The following is a 13,738-nucleotide window of genomic DNA, read 5'->3' as shown; positions in this document are numbered from 1 at the left end:
GTTATTTTCTGGATTCCGTATAAGAAAAGGCTTCTATGAATGTCAGTATGTGAGTAAATTATTGTAACAGAATCTACCATCAACTTTGTAGCGACAACTATGTTTTGTCGCAAGTTTTACAAGTTTTCCCAGTATTTTAAATCACTATAAATCACTATTTCTCATAAAACTATTTCCTTGATCCTTAACACAATGAGGAAAACCGAGAAAAGGCATTAAATGAACCTCATTATTGGTCATACTCCATGAAGCGTGCCGTCTAAATGAGATCAAGCCAACTTGACTCGAGTGTATTATGTAATTGCAAACAATGCTATCCAATCGTCGTGATGAGCACGTTGCCTAACAAACAATCGCAATGTATGTGTGTCTCGCACGAGCCTATATCCATTGTTGCAGTTTTGTAACGCCTTTTATGATACACTAGCGACCAGCCCCGGCTTTGCACGGGTGCAATGCTATTTAATATACATCATTATACATAAAAAAAACCCTCCTCTTAAATCACTCCATCTATTAAAAAAAAACTCCATGAAAATCGGTTGCATAGTTTTGAAGATGTAAGCGTACAAAGGTACAGGAAAAGTGACTTTGTTTTATAATATGTAGTGGCTATGCAGACTGTACTGATCAAAGGTATATAAAATTTCCCATAATGACTAATACGAAGACACAGGTGGCGGTAGTTCGTCATTGTCAGCTGTTAATAGAATATCTATACCTAATAGGATAATACATGGGTTGCTACGCTTGTAGTCTTTTTTTTACCCGACTGTCTAGAATGTTTACGTTTTGACCTGTGAATTCCGAAAACAAGCGATCTAAAAATAAATCAAAAGTGCCTTATTTTCACATTATAGTTGTAGGTTAGTTCTCAATAAACCAAGTGTCCTGTAGTCGAGTACGCAAACACTCTGGTATTTTGTTATCTAAACCATTCATTAACAACTGAGCAGTCTAATTTTGATCCTATGATCCAACCATAGCTACTTATGTTCTTAAGTGCTTATTAATGTGTAAATAGCATTTCAATATTGTAGTTAAATAATACGACATACCACTACGTTAAATTGCTATTGTGGTTATGTTCAAAATAATTATAATCAACGGTAATTATGGAACTAAATTAGCTGGCGGCTGTTGACGCATTCCGTCAGTGTGACGAACGAATTTTCATTTTGACAATGCAACAAAATTCATTGTTTCATATCAATGTCTAGGAGTAATCAACTGAACGTTTGGGTAACATAAAAGATTATAAAACCCGTATTCCTCTATGCAGGAGACTTGATTCCTTGTTGGGCAAAGGCCCGTGAAAACTTTAAAACAAACGGGTCATGATTATCATAATAAAAATCAATTCATTTAAGTCTTATTGATAGCAGTATCTACAATAAATAAACCTTACATAATTTCCTACGCCTCGATCTTTATACAAACATCTACCAATATTGTCAGTTCAACAATGTATTTGCAAAATTCGTTTTCGCTACAACCAACGTGTTCAGACACGGTTTTCAATGGCGTCGCGATTGTCAAATATGTTCATACAGAAACGTCACAGGCAGCTGGCGTAAAACAAATATATTTACATGAAAGTTCCCAGCACAACGCCGAAGATTTATATAATAGCTTGTTTTGCACTCAAGCAATTAATTAAGAGTTTGTTTCAAACCGGTGTGCTCACGTTGTGAAGTCTTGCATTGATAAATGGTAGGAATAAAATGGAACCTACATGTATTTAGGTGCTTACATTCTCCTGTACCTATAATAAGTAATAAATATTAGTAACGAGTCATTTTCCTGAATTATGACAAATAAATTTAATGCTTCAATTTTCCTGTTTACCAGTTATTTAGAAAATGATAAGCCATAATTTTGTAAGCCACTTTTTCTGGAATGTGAATGACTAAAATAACCTTAAATGTCATATAATACAGCACGAACTGCTCTTTATGCGCACATTTTGTAAAGAAAAGTGTTTAAATGTGTGTTCTTTTGTTTCTTGAAGTTTCAAGCAACAACATAAGTATTCTTGAGATTTTTTGTTTCCTCATTTTTCTTTATTATGTTAATTCTTTTAAAGTGCGTGACTAAATACTATTCAATTGTTTTCAGTAACGTTTTGTTGAAATGATTTCAATCGTCCATATGCTCGAATATTGGTTCATTTCGCTTCGTTATTTTGTGATTGCAGTCGGCACAACAAAATCCTTTCAGCGTTGGGTGAAAAACAGTGTGAAGGGGGACCTGAAAAACAAATGGGTCGAAGTAAATTCCGAATACCTGAGTCCATTCGATGCTAATAAAACTAAGTGTCCAAGCTACGTGCTGTCGAACGGTCGACTGCGAATTATCGGGTGGACGCTATAGAAAAAGTGCAAACGTTCGTTGTAACTGTTCGGCCATTATTCACGTGTGGAGTAAGCAATAACTCAGAGGATCGGAACACCTGTTCTTCTATAGCAAACAAACGGCGTATGATCGAAATTCATGCTGAATTGGATGGTGTCGTGACAAAAGATTGATGCGATTTCGTGTTGCGAGCCGTCTGTTATCGTGTTATACTAGTCCTACGTAGTTCTTTCAGATTTTTTGGGATTGACTATTTGTAACTGTTACCTCGAAATTCGTCGTCGTCCGATCGCCGCTACGATATTGTACTCTTGCAACTGATGTTCGACAGATAGTACGCAATATACATCTACCTATTTGTACGTCAATTCAGTTCAACACTGGACTTCAGTGAGATACCTTTGGATTGGCAATATTGCCACAGAGAACTTCAATATAAATAAGACATGTAAATATTGCACGTATTCCATTATTCCATAATTTATAAGGATTTATGACGTCACACGTGTTTTCCCCAGAAATTCCTATATCGAAGTGTCCACTAAATTATGTCATAGGTTACTTGACACAGGGGCGGTTCTATTGCCATTAATAATTAGTGTATAAATTCTAAGTGCCGCTTCTGAGAATTTCCTAATAGAAAACCTTACATAGCCGATCGGTCATTGAACCCGGACCTTCAGACTGTGCTACTTTCGACAATTACTAGACTCCAATAACACGAGCCTTTTATTAATTTATGGCTTGTTTGTAAATTAATTGGTAAAGAGGTATAAATTGCGATAGACCTATTGTCTATTGGTTGGGTTTAACCATGTGTCAATGACATGTATGATGTTTCATTAGCGATATTGCAAATACAAAATAAGCAATAATATAACAATACACATTAGGGCCATTCAATTTATTGTCTTCAGGACGTTGACCTTTTTCTGAGATTAGTTTTGCTGCCAGTCAAGCTACAATATGAGTAATTAAATTGTTGACATCAATTCTCGATTGAATATCTTAGTTTATTTATCACAGTCCCTTACATTTAAGACGTGTGGTGATTTTTAACTACTAAAATAATAAAAACGCGCTAATAAGTTCGCCAAGAAACTCATAACACAACTAGAATTTTAATTTCCCATAAGATCTCGCTGCGGACTATCCTCTGCAGACTTACATCAGAGACAAGTCATCTCAGTTTATGTTACTCGTAAAGAAAGGTATTAGAACCTAGCAAGAATACTTACCCAACTAAACTCATATCCTTGTACATAAGCCTGGCTTCCTAGTCTAGGTTTATTATTGTGTTGCAACTGGGACAGTTTCCTGAGCACGCGCAAAACAAACACAGCTCTTCTTAGTAATATTCCTTCGAATCATCGTTATTGTCTTTTATTCTCGAGCCATCTGTGCTAAACGTCACTCTCTCATTTTAGACATGCTTCATGCTTTGAAAGTAATTAAGATCATAGGCTAAAATTGCATCATGCCTATAAACGTCCGTCATAATTCCAGACCTCACTCGAGCATCTATAAAGAAGTCACATAAACTTGTTTGTTTACGTTGTTTCTCAAACGTACTTTAATTATCCAAGTTGGCTGACGTAAAGACCTGTTTCACGAGAGCAATGGTGATTTAGTGCGATAGAACCGCCCTATATAGCCGAAGATCTCCTTCGAGCGGCCCTAACGTTTGCACCTACGAGAATAGATTTTAATAGTGGTACGGTAAATTTACTCCTTTTATGGCAGTCGTAAACTGTACGAAAGAGTTAAACAGCGATTTGCTGCAACCACAAATAGGTGGTTTTACTGCACTGTTACCTATATATTCCGGAATCGAAGCTTTTAGATCGAGAGTACTTGATCCGGTGCACGAGATTGTATGAATATGGGATTGGATAGATTTAAGGGCTCCTGGCGACGCGATGCACCCACGCATGACTTGCTACTTCTTATGAGCACTTCGAATATAAATGGACCTACGCATAAGTGGCAATAAAAGGAGAAACTTTATGTTACTCAAGTTGTGTTTTCACTTTGAAGCTTGTAAACGTTATTTTTTCTTATCTTACGTGTTCTTGGGTGCTCCTTGTGGACATAAAATTAAATAGAGAAGATAGAGTAGGTAGTCTTAGAAGTACTATATGTATTCAGGATTTTTTGTGTTGTACGTAATACTTATTGATTATTGCTATATTTATTATCATTGATAGTTATTCTACGAGACATTGAATAAACTATACGTCAGTCTATATTCTCCCAACAGCTAATTGCAAACGCTTAAAGGCCAGAACACATTGCATGTTTTACTCGACTTTATAAAAACGTGGCATCATGCTGCCAAGTACTAAAACAGTGACGTTATAATAGTACGTTTCAGGAGTGGTAACTATTAATTAAGTTCGCGTGATGGCGGGAATGAAATATACGGCAGATAATGTTCTTGACGCTCTGATGCATAGTCAGCTGTGCTAGACATTCGACTAGACTTTGATTTAGTTGCCATCTAGCTTTAATCACGTTCATACGTTTTGGCTTGTAGGCTGTTTCCTTGTTCCTATGTATAATGTATTTCGTTTTTCAAATTCGAGATTTACGTGTTCAAACTTGGCCGCAAAACAACCGTTTTTGAGCGTGAAAAAGGACGTACGGTACCAAAAATATGCACACATTTGGTGGTCTTATGAAAGTAGTTTGTTATGATTATGTTCTATTTGTATCTCAATTTTCGTATACCGTGCACAAGTACAAAGATGCGAGCTTTGTTTCACGTCACACGAATTCCCGCTTTGCCATCATAATATTACGGAGAAATATACCAAACAATTGTCTTCTCTCATTTCAAATTAACGTCAAACACAACATGATATGTTAGCTCAACACTTGTGATTCTAATTAATTTTTGTTGCCGCCTAAGACAATTAAATCCAAACTAATATTATAAATGCAAAAGTAACTCTGTCTGTCTGTCTGTCTGTCTGTCTGTCTGTCCGTCTGTCTGTCTGTCTGTCTGTCTTTTCTTCACGCCTAAACTACTGAACCGATTTGTGTGAAATTTGCTACAGACATAGTTTGAAACTTTAGAAAGGACATAGGATAGTTTTTATTACAAAAAAAATATTATTTTTATAATTAAAATTATTCTGGACATATAGCGCCATCTATTGGTCAAATCAAAAATCTGCTGGTAGTCACTATTCCACGCGAACGAAGTTGCGGGCAAAAGCTAGTCTCTTATAATTAGAGCGATTTAATCAGGGCGATTTGTGGGCCACATTAATTTATCTAATTTAGGAAGGTTGTTTTCTTTCATCAGTGCGCTGTTGTACCAAGCGGCTGTTTATACAAGGGATTACGCAAGGATGGCGTTTAGCAGCCTCCAGTCTTACTCCCGAATAATTTTCCTGTGTTCACATTAAATTTAATTAGTTAAATGCAATTATTCTATTTGTTTTTGCTCAAGGCTTTGTGGAAACAATTAAGGGCTTAAGAAATGCTTGTATTTTGCCAGAAATAAAATATTGAGTTCAAATACGGACACATGCACTCCGTTTTGTTTTAAAATAAAACGGTTACCCAAGTGCCGGACAAAGGGATATTTTTAGAACTGAGAACGATTATAGATACTCTGAGTTTTATTTTTGCCACATGTATACGACTTTGACATTAAGTGGTTTCAGCATTTTTAGAGACATATAAATTAGAAATACTTAAAAGTAATATCACGTTTCACCGGAATATGTAGGCCGAGTATGAATTTATTTTTGTGAGTAAATTAAACATGTTTACCAAAAACAAATTCAGAAGCTACTTATGAAGAATCACTTTATTTACTTTACTTTATTAAGTAAGAAGTTATTGACCCGTCGCGCAAAAGGTGAAGAGTTAGAAGTGAAGGTCTGACATTGACGCTTCAATAGCTGTCGTAGACAGACGTGGTCTGACACTAAATAACGCTTTGCTTTTGTTTCATACATTAGTAGGATCGTACTTTGATTAATCTCGTTTATACCTTCATTAACTTTAATTCAGATTATTTCTACAAAACTTTTATTTAATCCTGTAATCAAATGGCTTTTCATTATTTTTCTGAAGGCTTTGAATTTAATTTTAATTGAAATCGCTTCGAAGTTAATATTAAAATGTTGCAACGAGTGTTTAATCGGAGAGTTCCAAGAATCAATAATGACACCCTTAAAGCCTTTAATTTCAGTACCAGGAAATATGATATTGTTTTTATTGATCAGAACAAAACATTGGTTAATTCTTGATGAAAAGCTGTTGTCCAACGTAGTGACATCACATGGTAGTACCTAGTTTTTTATCGGCTGTAAAATAATATGGCCGCCATTCGGATTTTTTAAAGAAATTATGTACCTAAATAAAAACAAATTGCAAAATGTATTGACATCAATATACATACTGCATGTTTTGAATTCAAACAGGTCGGAAATATTTACCTACTAGTTTCAAACGTAGTTATTCATTTATTTCTCGGCTTAGCAGACCTTATTACTGTCCATCGCAGCTTTCGTAACGAGGTGCTCGTTAACGAAACATGCTCTAATAAAATTCCCTTTTTAATTAATATTAATCAGTGGAATATTATATTCATTATTTATCCTTATTAATAACATCAAGTCTGTCTGTCGTGCTTTTACGCCAAACCTACTGAACCGCTTTAAATGAATGGTACACATAAACATATAGTTTTGCCTGCGAAAGGACATAGGCTACTTTTCCCCGGCTGAAACCGCGAGGAATAGCTAGTATTTCAATAAAATAAAAACATAATTGAGTTAAAAAAATCTAATATAACCAGGACTTTAAGTAACGATATACCCATAAAGCAAATGATGTTTTATATTTGTTTACGCAGCCCCATTTTTATGTAATATCAGGCAGTATAAAGTTTCATGTAATAACTTTGTTGCCCGAGAAATAGAGGGTTTTATGATATCTTCACTCATTTCTTTTGATGGATACTTATGTCATCTACTCATGTTTTAAAAGAACGTAGAAAGGCCTAGTGGGTAAAGAACCAACCTCTCAAGTTCGAGAAATTACTGTGTTTCGGATGGCACGTTAAACTGTAGGTCCCGGCTGTCATTGAACATCCTTGGCAGTCGTTACGGGTAGTCAGAAGCCAGTAAGTCTGACACCAGTCTAGCCGCCCGGGTAACTGGGTAGAGGAGGTCAGATAGGCAGTCGCTTCTTTTAAAACACTGGTACTCAGCCGCATCCGGTTAGACTGGAAGCCGACCCTAACCTAGTTGGGAAAAGGCTCGGGAGATGATGATGATGGATACTTACATATATCATCTACTCAGGTTTTATAAGAACTTGACTAAGTACCTACGTTCTGTACTCACATAGAAAGCTTGAACAATGTGAGAACAGCTGTAATCTAAAGTCGAGTAAGTTTTGCAATAAATAAAAACTTGGTTGTGCTTGGTAGGAGGTACTATTTGTAATGAGATACGAGACGGCAGACAGCAATTATGTACTGTTATTTACGTGTATTTAGGATCTGTTTTTGATTTAACCCTTGTCTTGGGTTTATTATAATTTATGTCTTGAGCCCTACTGATATTATAAACCTGAATGTTTGTATGCAGGTTTGTTGCTCTTCCACGTAGAAATTGTTGAATGGATTTTGATGAAAATTGTAGAGCTTATAAATAACATACTTATAGGTTTACTTCTATAATTAGTTTCGATGGTCTATATAAGTAGTTCTCTCAGGAAACGGGTTGAACCGTTGGTGGAAGATTGTATTTAACTTTTCTTGACTATTCTTGGAGAATTGATCCCTGTATCTATTATTACTAGGACATTTTTTTCTCGCCTATCTATAGAAAACCATAGACAAAGGGCATTCTTTTAGCCTAACGATCATTGTCCCGTCTGGCGCCAGGATTATAACCTTAATGACTAAAACTCTTTACTTAGTACCGGTCATTGTCATATGCGATAAATATTGCTAACAATAAGTTCGTGTAACTGGCTTATCGTTAAGTCGACAAGACAATACTTAGAATAAAAAGATTTAAGATTACATTCAAAGAAACAACGTTAATGTTATTATTATTGATAGCCATGAGAAAGTGGCGAGCGTGTAATTAAATTTAAAATAGTTCTTGTCTTATGTTCATTTTATTAGACATTAAGTATTAACAATTCAATCGTATGGAAATGTACCTAATACAAAATGTCACGTGTCAGACGTCCTATCCTCTATGTGGGAACCTCTACCCTTTTGTGAAGTCGTTTAAAAGAATATGCTGTGGCCAGCCCTAATAGAATTGATGAAAGATGATGAAGATATAATTTTCGGCAAATTATATATTCCTCATGGAATTCTTCATTCACAAAGACCGCTAGGTCACTGCACGAAGTCATAGGTCTGTACATACGTTAGTAAGTAGTACATGTAGTTTGGTGAACGACCGTACAATCACGCACCCTTCGAGGGAATTGATCATCATGTTATTGTTATTATAAGGAGACAATAGAACACTGTTGCCTATCTTACTGAGCTGCCCGCAATCACTAGCAACTATCATAACTTTGATATCAAGCTGCCCAAGTTAATTCTTTACAAATATGTATATGTTCAACTGACAATACACTCATGTCTATCATGGCTACTGAAACTTACTGTACACTATTCAAATAAATCACCTCTGTATTGTCGATTCACATGAATAGTTTCAATGAAACCACACAATTGTTCGAAGTCCTCAGTAACAACAGAATTCGCCAGTAAACTAGTTTGACCGCTTTAAATACGTTTATTTTTACAAATTAATGACGGAAATCGGTTCAATGTCCGTTTACGACGAAACGCCAGCATTTTAATGTTACATTACGATTTTAAGCTTCCTAAAGATGTTGATTTACAAGCTTTAAATCTTTCGATGTAACTCTCGTTTTTAATGTTTGTTCGTACAACGATTTTGCATTAAAACTATGGTTTATCCAAATTTTGGCACGTTGAAATACGCTTGTGTATAAACACAGTCGGGTGGGATGCGAGTGCATGGTTGACGTTGTGCCAAGTAGGCCCACAGACGATGCTGAATTAAATTAAATACTAGGCTGCACGTGAAAACTGGGATATTATTATCTTTCTTTGTGTGTCATCTTTGTTTTATGACCTGTGAATTATGGGCGGTGAAATAGTTGACAGATTAATTGTAGCTGCACTGTAGGTAGCCAAGTTTGTCATGTAAAGTCTTGCTTCTCTACAATTTAGATACTACAGTCCTAGTCTATTACAATGTAACCACAAAATTGCAGGGTCTGCAGCTACACTTGTAAACATATCAGATATCATGTGTCTAAAATTATTCCAGGAAATGTCTTAGGAAAACTTACACCAATTTAGTTATTTTCCGTTTAATTCATGTTTTATGAGCCCACATACATACTTTCACAATGAATATATTATTCCCTTCATTCGGTACAAGACGTTATTACATTTATTGGGACCAAATAAATAATTTTGGGAAAATTTCTTGCAGAAGTCGATACACGTGTAAGTGTTCCGTACATATGGGTAATCGGACCGTTTTAATCGATTACTCTGCCATTAGCACGTGCTCCGAGTCTAATGTAAGCAATTATTGGCACAAATCAGGCACTTGTCGTATTAACTGTGCTCCTAACATATTACCCAAAACGAGAAACGATTAGGCGAATGTCGATACTAATAGTTTCATTTCATATCTGATTCTTACCGAAATTAATTCACACGGTCGGATTACTTCTATATTACAGAACAGCCGTTTGACGAATTTTTGTGGCCCTTTATTTTATTTTAATGAACGCTCAATAACAGTTCTTTGCAAAAAAACCTTTATAGCTCTTTGCAAATGTAATAAATTAAACATCGTCGAAACATTTCAGTCTTCATGTTCTCGTTGGCGGATCGAATCGGAAAGTAAGCAAGCAGTATTATTTTCTTGTAAGTGCAAACGAGTCAAAGTTTTATTGGAGATGGCTCGAGTTTATAGCAGTGCGCGATAGAGTGAGACGTCGACTCGACCCGGCCACGTGATCTTGATATAAATTTAAACTTTCCTCCCTATATCACCTTCTCTGCACCGTCTGCGAACTTGCTTTACGACGACCGTTTGTTTTGAAAAATGTCTCATTCTTGATTTGCTTTTTGTAGTTCACAATCTCCTCTTGATTGCTTTTACAACTAACGAATTGGACAATAAATAAAGTTTCTAAATTAATGATAACAGTTGAATGAAATGACAAAAACATTGTGCTTTTCGCAATGAGAAATATATTTGGCAACGAACGTTGAAACATGATGGATTCGTGAAACATTAATGCGTTATAGGATGTGCTAAATAGAAATTTGAATGGCCTGCGCGTCGGGCAGGCCGTCTGACCGGGCACAGGTAAGCTAACATCATTTCCAGGATGTGTAATGGCCGTCGCTGTGCCGTTCACAGATCGCATCGCGATACTAATCGAAATGACCATTGTGTTAGTCCGGATGCAAACCGCACGCTCCAATCTCGCGCCCTCGCACAATGCGCGCAGCACGCACGCGCGCGCTCATATTCAACACTTACTTCGTAGGGTTCCCAATTCTCTACTAATTAACTCTAATCTGATTGCCTTCGTTCAATGGAATATCGACTCGAGTATTTGCTAAGTTTTCCCAATTAATTACGATTTCGATTCGAAGGTAGCCGTTGTTTTACTTTATCGGGGAAACCAATCAACTGTATTCAAACATGCAATTAATTCTTCTTGATCTGCGGTTTAGCGTAATATTCAAACACAGGTAGGTAATCATTTGATGAAGCAAATTCAGCTATTTTCGGTTAATGACATGAATATTGGTTTAATACAAGTACATTTAATAAGCGTATTCAGATGATTATAATAGTACCCATTTATGAACTTCATTGATGAGTCATCAACCCACTGTTTCGAGAACTGTGTTGACAGGAACCCAAATTCTGAAAACTGTTCTAATCGGTTTTACCCAGAATTTTTGTTGTGTAGCTCAGGTGTCGCTTTCTTATAAAAGTATTGATACAGTATGCAAGTTCCACGAATGGAACCTGGATGGATCCCATATTCTTTGGAAAAAGCGTAGAAAAATAACGAGTTTTTCCCAGCTATGTTTTTAACTGGTGACAACCCTACAAATTATAATGGAATTTATCTAGCTAAAGCTTAAACGAATATTCTGGAATGCGTGAAATACATTTCATACACCATCCCGAATGGTAATACAGTTTGATGCAAGAGTTAACGTATTACAGACCAATGGGTTGTGACATGGTCTATTTATCTAGCGAGAATATATATTCTCATTATAGGATACACTTTTAAATAGATATTTCATCTTCTCATATGATCTCATATGAGCAATTTCGAGCATTTACGACTGCAGTGGTTTAAAAATGTTCACCATTTTGAACTCAGTTACGAAAGCAGTCTGAACAGGTGTGAATCTACTAGCTATATTGCAGATAATTATAGTTCACGAGTGCGTGCGTAGATGCAAGTGCACTCTATTCCAATCACTCTCCGAATCTGATGGGAATGCAGTCCTTTACTGCGGGATGGATTAGAGGAAATCACCAGCTTTGCGCATTCCCCTAGACTAATGGGGGTCTCGACATTTTAACTGTCAATAGAACTAAGTAATGGAGCTTGTTTCTGACAACGCTTTTTACGCTAGCGGATTTTCCGCTCGATTTTTTATGCGCAACACATTCAGAGTACCAAAAAACCTATCGCTCGGCTTCATGTGTCATCGTTTGAACTTGTCAATTGTGTACTTCGTCGAGAAATCCGCTACTGTGAACGCCCTATTAGATCAGATTTTCAGAACCCTCCTAATTTACCTACTAAATTGCTGAAATATCTGCTCCATAATAATATTGCCGTATAATAAATCATTCTAACATTATTTGACAGAAGGCCTTTAGTTATTTCAGTTGGAAAATTCCCCGTTGAACCCTAATAAACAAAATATTTTATTACATAACATTGTTTGATTAAAAGTAAATATTTAGCATTTGTTATTATTGTTACATTATCGAGGTATGCGCAGTCTGTTTGTGTATTGGCTATCAAATTGCTGTTGTGCAAATAAGGGATGACTAATTAATGTCTAATTGACGACCTTGATGACGCAGTGGTCACCATACCGGACTGCCGAACCTGAGATCCTCGATTCCCGGTTCGGTCGACATTTGTGTAATGAGCATGCTTGTTGGCTATGGGTGCTGGAATATGTATACAATGTAGCCATATGTAAAGTTTATCAATTGTGTTAGCACTCATAACACAAGTTAATTACTTACCATGGGGCTAACCGATCGTGTGTGAAAAAAATTCCCTACTTTATTTATTTGTCCCGATATTATATTCTGAATTAGTGATGGTCTTGTTAATAGACTGATCTTCTAGACCGTGTTACGTGCAATGTGTAATACATATGTGTGTTTGTGTAGTGACCGTAGGGATTCCAAATACACATCAGTATTAATTAACTCTTCTCTAATTACCTCTCATTCAGTCATGATAAATTAAATTCTAGGTACTGGTATTTTATTTATCAAATAACGTTGATTCTTTGAAATTCGTTTCATTATGATCATAATTCTGATATATAATTTTCGATTTAATAGTAATATGAACGGCGATTGAAATATAATTTTACCAGTTGTATTTGTTCATAATTGGATGACAGTAAACTTGTAATTTGTATGACTTTGCCACTTCGTCTTTGACTGATCTCCAATAGCGTATTGACCACTGCCATAATTGCATTACAATTGTAAACTAGGGATGTTATGTCAGGCGATCTTGTAAACATCGAGTCTGTTAAGCGTAAAAATAAATCATATCATAAAAATCAATCATTTCTTCATCTTGTTACGTAGGTGAGTACATATCATCTTAACAAGGCAGTCCAACTAAAACCTTCTTGTTAGGAAAAGACACAGGAGTTGCAGCCGGAACGATTCCCAATTGGCTCAATAAGTCAAAACTTGGATGCCCAAGACCACTGCAATTCGATTCTCGTAACGTTTGACTTTAAATTATTGGAAACGGAGAAGAGATTTATCGAAACTTTATCATGATATAGATGCTTCGTCACATCCCTAGAGTGAATTGTAATCCATTCGCAGTAATTATTTCATATTTACTCATCAAATACTTACCACTTATGGGACTTGTATTGTCTGATTTGATTCACACTTTGAGAAAACAAATTGTATTGGTAAAGATTATTCTGTATTGCTTTTTAGTATGAATTGTAGCCGAGTTTCCTATGTGTTTGTTTACTAATAATTAATTGCACATAATTGAGCTTTATTCTTTGCTCGTGTCAACAATTATA

General features: G+C 35.9%; 1 protein-coding gene across 5 annotated transcripts in view; it reads left to right on the top strand.

Moving 5' to 3' along the window:
• Window positions 1–13,738, top strand: part of LOC126055824 (furin-like protease 1) — a 159,203-nt gene that overhangs the window by 21,136 nt on the left and 124,329 nt on the right. The window lies entirely within an intron of this gene.

The sequence above is a fragment of the Helicoverpa armigera genome, chromosome 17 (assembly GCF_030705265.1).
Source record: "Helicoverpa armigera isolate CAAS_96S chromosome 17, ASM3070526v1, whole genome shotgun sequence".
In the NCBI taxonomy this organism is placed as follows: domain Eukaryota; kingdom Metazoa; phylum Arthropoda; class Insecta; order Lepidoptera; family Noctuidae; genus Helicoverpa; species Helicoverpa armigera.
The sequence above is the reverse complement of the archived record's forward strand: the minus strand, read 5'-3'. Positions and strand labels throughout refer to the sequence as shown.